At 54.7% G+C, this 7163-nt stretch overlaps 1 pseudogene; it reads right to left on the bottom strand.

The window, feature by feature from the left end:
• Positions 1 to 402: 402 nt before the first annotated feature.
• On the bottom strand, positions 403 to 5606 carry LOC128577707 (protein EOLA1-like; annotated as a pseudogene).
• Between the last annotated feature and the right edge of the window lie 1557 nt (positions 5607 to 7163).

Consider the following 7163-nt stretch of genomic DNA (forward strand, 5'->3'; position numbering starts at 1 on the left):
ATTTAGGATCTTTTGGATCCGAAGTAGCTGTGTGATGTGTGGGATGCACGTTTCCTGAACCAGCACACACGTTTACAACAGAGCAAGAGGTGCAGGAAAGGACAGACAGCTGCTATGAGGCTGGTGTCCTCTTCATCCTGGATGGTCAGTCCATTAAGGGCTGGTCACTCTCAGGCAAACATTCAGGGCCGGTGCCAGACTTGCCACCAGTGTGACAACACAGTTATTCAAAGTCACAATAGGTGCTGCTCAGACATTTGATGAGTTGGGACTGGGACGAAAGGAGGGAAAAAATGTACAAGGGAGCCCCAAATAATGGTTACCCACAACAAATTTATTGGTACAATCTGGAAATTATCAGGACCTACATTAGCAGAAACATGGACAAGTTCCCTGGCAGCTTTTCCTTTTACACAAAGGTCCAAGCACCTGAGATTATGTCAACGACCCTAAGGGGCTTGTTACAAGGAAAGCCTAACCCCCATTCCCTTTGTCTGAGAGGAGGAGGAATCTGTCCATATGACTGACAGTGGATGGTGCTGTGCAATGCAGGGACAATTCAGAATTAGCAAGACGTGCACAGGTCTGCACCATGATGCTGAAATGATGGTGTCATGGTTGAGCTCTCAGAAGCCTGTACTCCTCATGCCCTAAAGGGATCAGGTGCTCTGGGATGTCTACCTGGAAGATATCCTTTCCTCCTTTCCTAGGTATGGGCTCCAGTAACCACCTGGGGTTTGAAATCACAGTCAGATACTTCTGCTTCAGGATGGTCAGCACAGCTTCATTTTCCAGTTCCACAACCGCATCCAGAGCTAAGTTTTCTAGGCACTGTGAAGTTTCCCCAATGTCAATGAGCCCTGTGCACAGAAAAAAACATGAGATGTTTTCCCCTTCCACAGCCCAAGGCCTGCCTGTGTGACAACACAGTTATTCAAAGTCACAAGTGCTACAGGCTAAGATGCTATCACCAAAAAGCATGAAGCCAGTCCTTCATACTAAGCCCTGATAATGAGCCAAACTCTTCAGGGGATCCGAGGTGAGGCAGAGGGAGGGCTCCAAAAAGGAGAAGGAGAGGCCTTGTCCTCAAGGAAGCCACAGGAGTAATGTGCAGGTCCAAATCACACTGCTGAGGGCAGCACAGACAGGTTGGAAGGGCACCAGCCACTGTTGGAAACCTATAGGTGATGCCAAGGCTGGTTACCAGGTGGCAGGAGTTGACATCTGTCCTCAAGCACCCAGGAGCTAGAGAACTTGCCCAGGATGCCATGAGCAGAGGACCTGTGGCAGGTGTGTGAAGCCTGGTGGGCAGCCTGACTTTCAAGGCCACCCGACTTGGTCAGCATGCCCTGCAGTCTTTCATGGTCTCTGCCATGCACACGGGCACACTCAGCCAAATGCCACATGCAGACGTGGACCTGACCCAGCCTTTCAGATCACACACAGGATCTGAGGCCTAGAGTGGAGAATGATTTACCACAGCTCCTGGAATATAGGCCTGCCGACCCCAGGCCAGAGCCCCTTGCTGCCCCTTAGGAGCCGTGTTGCTGAAGGAAACCACAGTGAACACACCAACCAGTTCACATGGAAACGGAGGCCACAAAACTCCCTAGCAGCATGCTATGTGGTTGCTCTTGGAAACGTCTGTACAACATTTGCGATGTCGCCACTTACCAGCTACCACTCCGCGACCGAACTTTTCCCCTTCCCAAAGCAGGGCCTGAATCTGGGCAGGAGTCATCCCGAGCCTCTCCACCAGCAGGTCCCTCCAGGCATCATCTTCCCAGTCCCTGTGGGCAATGTGGATTGCGATGGTACGGTTCTGGTGGGTGCTTAGCAGGGGACGTCAGCACGTCTCCAGAGTCTTGACTCCATTTAAGACAAAGCCAGCATAAGGCTGCTGGAAGGAGAGGCAGCCAAACTTCATCTTCCACAAGCTCCTGGGGCCTACAGAAACACAGAGGCATGCCACATACCAGCCCTCCGAGCTGCCAGGGAGCGGGCCTGCCCTTCGGCCATGGCTCCCAGGTGTGCTGAACATCACTGACCTCCACAGTCCGCTGCTTCTATCTCCACGCAGTCACTGGTGTCCCACGCCACAGTAGGCCCAATGGAAGGGGTTGGGTTCAGAGGACTCAGGTCCATCCCTGACATCTTTTGGGAGTTCACCAAGTAGGGTGGGGACAGCTAGAGAAAGGCACAGGAAGGACAGTTTTTTGTTAGTGCTATAATAGAGGTCCCTCAGCCCTAGGGTAACACAAAAGGAGAGGAGAGTTGTGGCTGGCCTCAGCTGGCTCTCCATGCAGAGGGAAGATGGGGGCCTGGGCTCTGCCTCTTTTCCTTCCCCTCACCCCATCCCCATTGCTCCCTGGCCCTGGTACCCAAAGGCACTGCAGGCCCCCATCTTCCCAGCTCCTGCCCCAGGGCTGCTGACCCCTAATCCTTGGTATCCAACTTCAGCTCACCTCTCAGCATTCCCTGTGACGTCAGATGGCTTCTCTCAGGCGTGTCCCTCTCCTCAATCCCTTTCTCCCACCACTTCTCTCCAGGGTCAGCGGATGTCCCTGATCTGTTCTAAGCCAAAAGAAAGGACAAGGAGAATTGTAACAACTGGCCCCAGGGCACACGCACCTCCTATGTGCCAGGCCCAGGGACAGGCTTCAGCCAGAGGTCCTCAAATTTAATCCTCAAGTAACCCATCAGGGGCAGTGTCGCTATGAGGCCAGCTCCAGGGCTGAGGAGGCGGCACTGAGCAGCTACAGCCCACGGTTACAGTGGCCCTGACCTCACGCGCCCCCACCCTGGTCCTGGCCTCCTTTGTGTGGACGTCTGGAGAGGTTCCCCTCCTCCCAGCTGGAAGACAGCACTGTGCTGTGAAGGAGCATGGGCCCTAGGCCTGGAGAGCCACGGGCTTGAAGCCGGAACCTCGGCCCAGTCATGGGATCTCTGGAAGCCTCAGTTTCCCTGAGGCTGTGAACGGACAGACACAAGGCATTGAAGGCACCCAGCCTAGCACCTGGCACCTAACAGAGCAGTCACAGAGGCGATTCCTCTCACTGTCGACTTCACAGTCATTACTTGGCCTGGAGTCCCATCCCCTGGCTCCATACTCCACTCATGAGCAGCCCCCTCACTCCAGCAAGTGTCCCCTGCCCTTCAGGTACAGACAGTCAGCCTCAAGTACCTCCCTTGATTATACGAAAGCATGCTCACCCCCATAAGACCAGGCCCTTTCAAGACCAGAGCTGCCAGTATTCACTCCTCTCCAGACTCACACTCCTACCTTCTGGGCACACCTTCTGCCCTCCTCCCACTTCTGGGGTGAGCAGTCCCCCACTGTGCTCTGGACCCTGTCCCCGCCCCCCAGTTCACTGCAGGCCCTAGGTGCTGCCACTGTCTGCGCTAGCTCAGCATCACACTTCCCCTCCCCTACTAGATGACTGCCTTCAGAGGACCAGATTGAAAGGGACCAGATTCGGGTCAGTGTTGGAGATAGTGCCACTCAGACAAAGCCCTTCCTCTGAGCTCTGCCTCCCTGCTCTTAACCCTGCGCAGGAGAAACATCAGGAGAGCAGTCTGCACTCAGTCTCTCTGAACATTCTGCACCATTGCCCCACTTCCTCCCTTTGCCTCCCATCACCTCCACTCCACTAACAAGCTTGTCTCCACGGGTACCAATTGCCAGACTTGTGCCAGCTCTGTATCCATCTTACTCAACACTCTTTCCCTTCTTCTCAGCTGCCACATGGCTCAGTGGCCTGCTCTGCCTCCCCCGGCACAGGCCATGACCCTTCAGTCTCAGGCTTGCACGGCCAGGCTGACAGTCTCAGGACTCCCACCACTGCCACACCAAGTCCACCTCCCTTCCACCTCTCTAATGGCACTGCCATCTCCTCCCTTCTCCTGACCCTGAAGTAGCGGCTCTCTGCCCTCCCTCTCTTTCCCACAACCACCAGTCACATCCTGCAGCACTATCTCCATCCTTGATCCCAAATCTAATTACTTTTAATCATCTCCATGGCCATAATCCCATTCAGAGCCCCTAATACCTCGCTGCCTCCCCTGGCATCCCAATCAGCCCCCTCCTTCAGGTGCCTGCTCTATGTACTGCATGTCCACACTGCCATCAGGGCGACCTCAGTACAGGGGCCAGCAGATCATGTCACCCATCTGCTGAAAATTTCCAAGGGCCCACTGCCCAACCTGGAATACAGTCCCTCCTTCCCACTATTAAGGTCCCTTGTGATCTGGCTTCCTGCCACCTGTTCTCCTCTGCCTGTTATTTCATCCCCCTGCAGTCACACAGGCCTGCCTTCCATTCAGGAACATGCCAAGCTTGTTCTTACCTCAGGGACTTTGTAGGCTATTATGAGTTATGTTGTGTCCCCTTAAAATCCATGTGTGGAAGTCCTAATCCCTAGCACCTCAGAATAGTGACCTATGACAAAGATAGAGTCTTTACAGAGGGAACTGAGTAAAAATGAAGTCATAAATGTGGTCTCACCTCCGAAGTCACTGGTGTCCTTGTAAAAAGAGGGTATTTAGAGACAGCGATGCACACATGGAGAGAACCACGAGAAGATGGAGGCAGAGGTCAGGGTGATGCATCTACAAGCCAAGTAATGCCAACGATTGCCAGCCACCCATGACAGCTAGGAGAGAGGGACAGAATGGATTCTCACTCATGGCACACAGAACAAACCAGCCAACCCTGCTTGATTTTAGACTTCCAGCCTTCAGAACTGGGGAGACAACCGGTATCTGTTGTGTAAGCCACCCTGTCTGTCTTTTATTATGGCCACCTAGGCAAACACACACATACATGTAAGATGTTCCCCACACGTCTCTATGGGGTGAGGCCCAGATTTTCCACTCAATAGCACACCAAGCACATTCTCCCTGTCTGTACATCTTTACCTACCTTAGTTTTTACTGCCTGCTGGCATCCCACTGCTGGTTACCCCATAATTTACCTAAACATCCCTCTACTGGTGGAGAGTGACAAGCTGCTTCCAATTTTCTGCTACTAGAAACTATATCACCCCTAACCCTCACTGTCTGAAGCCTTGCCGAAGAGAATTCCTGGGTCACATGTCAAGCATGTCTGAGGTGCTGGGACTGCCAGTAAGTGTCCTTCCACAAAGACCCACCTGTGCACACTCTACACCACCCATCCTGCTGAGGGGTGACAAAGTTGCCCTTTTCCTTGGATTTGGATTACTTATGAGGGACAATGACTGTCCCCCATGGGGCCTGGCCATTCCTCTTTCTTCTACTGGGGTATGTGACTAGAAGGAAGGTTTGCCTAGTTTCCACCACTCAGTTACTTAGCCAGTCCTTTCTCATCAATACTATATAATCACCGCAATCAAACGCGAACCATGAGGGTGGAATCCCTGGTGAGAACTGAAGTAACTGTAGCAGCAAGAAAGGGTTCAAGTACCTGCTTTGTGGTCTGAGGAGAAAACGGTCTTCCTCTTGCCTCAGTGTCTTTACCTGCACAATGACAAGGGCCACATGGAGAAAGGTCATTAAACACAAGTCAGCGACAGTGGCTCAGGGTACTAGGAAGGTCTTCTACTCAACAGGCTTTGGAGGGTTTGAGGGGCCTAAATCCCATTCCTCTCGATCCACTTCTGAGCACGCTGGGCGCTGTGTCCGGGCCACAGAGCTGTGCACCACCCAGCCTCAGGTCTTGGCGAGTTCCCAGCTTAAGGTACAAGCCAGAGTCAGGGAGGACTGGGCCAAGATGAGGCCTCTGCATATGAAGAACACTTGCTTTCCGACAGACAGCCACATGCTTAGAAGGGACAGGGGCTCGACGCTAGTGGGAGGAAGGGACAGGAAGGGTGCCTCCAGTCTCACAGCCCAGAGGTACTGTCTGCAACAGGCCGAGCCCACAGACGCCTGTATGGCAGGTCCTAACTCCCTCGGTCTCGCGGGAGTCCGGGGCCAACTGCAGCCTTTGGCTATGGGCCAGTAAAGTCCCTTGCAGCCAAATGCAGTCTTTGGCCATAGGGCAGTAAACCCCTCGTGGCCAACTGCAATCTTTGGCCACGGGGCAGTAAATCCCTCCACCTCTCCCTGGCTCAGCGAGGTCACCGGCGCAAGGATGACAGGCCCCCATATTCAGACGAGGAGATGCCATGGGTAGACCGTCTCGCGTTTGAAGCTGCCATGGCCACCTGGAGCAAACAGGTACCAGTCACAGGTGTTCCAAGGCGTTAACTGTGTCGCGTTCGTACAGCCCCCGGCGCCCCTTTTATGCGTAACGCATGCAGGTACGTACACACGCACGTCCGTACCCCCGCGCACGCACGTACGCACGCAGCCATGCAATTAGATAGCTGTGACATCCAGGCACCTGCAGACACGCACTTAGGTAAACACACACGTATACACGAACTGGCCACTAGGAGACGCTGTTTCACTCAAGGGGCCCTCACGCGCACTGGCCAAAGACGCTGCGCTGCCCAGAGTGGGGACCAGAAGGAGGAAAAGAGACTGGAGAGAGGAAGAGGAAGAAGGGGCAGTGGCTGCCATTCTGTGACAGAGGGAGTGGGCTGAAAGTGCCGGGGGAGCGTTTGGGGGCGGGACCGCGACAGGAGCAGGGCGTGGCCGGGGAGGGACCAATGCATAACCATTGGTGTTGAGAGGGAGCCGCGGAGCGCTAGGGGAGGGGTGAGGCGGGGCCAAAACACCATGGGGGAGGGGTTGGGGCAGGTGTGGGAGGAGAAAGGGGAGGAGCAGGGCGGGGCCGGGGTGAGTCTAGGGATGGGGAGCCTCCGTGGAGAAGGGCTGGCTTAGGGGAGGTGTGGAGGAGGAGCTAGTGCTCCACAGTGGGAAAGAAGTGGGAAAGGAGGGGCTGGGCTGCTTCTAGGGCAGAGGGGTGGGAAGTACTGGATGGAGCTCCTTGAGGTGGGGGTGGTGATGCGGGAGGAGCAAAGCTGGGCTGTGGGAAGGAGCTGGGGTAGGAGCTCCTGTAGACTTTGGTGGCTTGAGGAGCGGTGGGCAGAGCTGCAGGGTGCGGAGGTGTAGGAGGATGAGGGCGGAACTGGGAGGAGGAAGGACGCTAGAGGCGGATTTGGAGCAGGAGCTAGCTTTGGGAGGAAATGAGTCAGAGCTACAGTAAGAACCAGGCTGAGCTGATGGGGAAGGAGGTA

The sequence above is a fragment of the Nycticebus coucang genome, chromosome X (genome assembly GCF_027406575.1).
Source record: "Nycticebus coucang isolate mNycCou1 chromosome X, mNycCou1.pri, whole genome shotgun sequence".
Taxonomy (NCBI): Eukaryota; Metazoa; Chordata; class Mammalia; order Primates; family Lorisidae; genus Nycticebus; species Nycticebus coucang.